The sequence below is a fragment of the Sinocyclocheilus grahami genome, unplaced genomic scaffold, assembly GCF_001515645.1.
Source record: "Sinocyclocheilus grahami isolate Dianchi unplaced genomic scaffold, SAMN03320097.WGS_v1.1 scaffold122.1, whole genome shotgun sequence".
Lineage (NCBI taxonomy): Eukaryota > Metazoa > Chordata > Actinopteri > Cypriniformes > Cyprinidae > Sinocyclocheilus > Sinocyclocheilus grahami.
Window position 1 is genome coordinate 895,888 of NW_015505301.1, and position 1,358 is coordinate 897,245.

The following is a 1,358-nucleotide window of genomic DNA, read 5'->3' on the forward strand; positions in this document are numbered from 1 at the left end:
ACGTGACAGACACAGTGATGAAGCTGGTATGTGTTTGCAGTACACAAGCCACGGTTAAGACAGTTGACTCCACTGTGATGTGACCCCCTCTAACTCTCTCTCTCTCGCGCGCGCGCACACACACACACGATGCACAAAACTCTGCATTTGAACAGTCAATAGCAAATACTTAAACTAATAACAAAACAGTAGCTGATTCAGAAGCGCCAGATTGTCATAGCAAAGTCAGAATTACCTCCTCTCCTAGGTTCACGAAACGTCGTCCATAAAATGCATTGCTGTTCTGTTGTAAGTAATCTTAAAGATTCCTAAATGCGTCTACTTTCAGAAGGCCAAATAAAGTGCTTTTGCTTTCGCCTAGAAACACACAGCTTCTCTCTGACATGGCTGCTTCAACACTAACTGCGGTTACTGAAACCACGCCTTCTTTCTTTGCGTGTACATTTGGGCAGCATTATGCAAATATTTCCACATAGTGAGGTAGATATGTACCTTGGTAATCAATACCTTGATAACCTCTTGGTAATCAATCACCTAAACTGAGTTTGTTTTTAAAGACTATAAACTGGTTTAAAGGTCTGTCTTTTAAACTGCACCATAAAGTATGTAGTTACAATAAAACAATAGTCTTATACTGGCTTAAATAGTCAGTAATTAGGACATTCAAGACTAACTGGGGGAAGTCCAGCAGTTTTATACTTTAGGGCTATTGCTCTCCACTTTATTTTCTTTGTCTTATTTATAATAATTCATTAGATTGTACAGATTGCACTTGTTCAGCGTCGGAATCAAGCCAATCCAGTGTGCCATAGCAGTTAGTGAGCCAAAAGCAAAACCCCCTCAGCAGTTGAATAATTTTCTTTGGCAGCCGGAGGACAAATTAAAGCAACGTGACGCAGAAGCAGCCCCATCCTCCACACAAACGGCAGTGGTTTCCCAACTTTCTTGGAAGTGATAGTCTTTAAAGCCTAGAATTGTGAGAAATGAAAACGACATACAGCTACATTGTGAAAGCTGTTGTTTTTTATCTGACAGTCTGTGCTCCCTGTGGGGAAATCATAGTGTTAGATCTACCCCATATGTCTAGATTGGTACACCATTTAAAAAGAAATGTCAATTGTGTAGTAACATCGACAGCCAAAACATCAACCTCCATCAGCAGGCCAATCCAAATTCAGTGTGAACATACTAATAAACAGCCTTTACTATGACCTCACTGCACCTGCCCTCATTTTACTGATGCACGCTGGACAGATGTTCATTTATGCTCACCACACACGCTTCGGCCATCTCATTTAACAGAAAAGATATCTGTCGCCTCCTTACTTGACCAAGGATTCATTCCTTGCGTTGTTGTA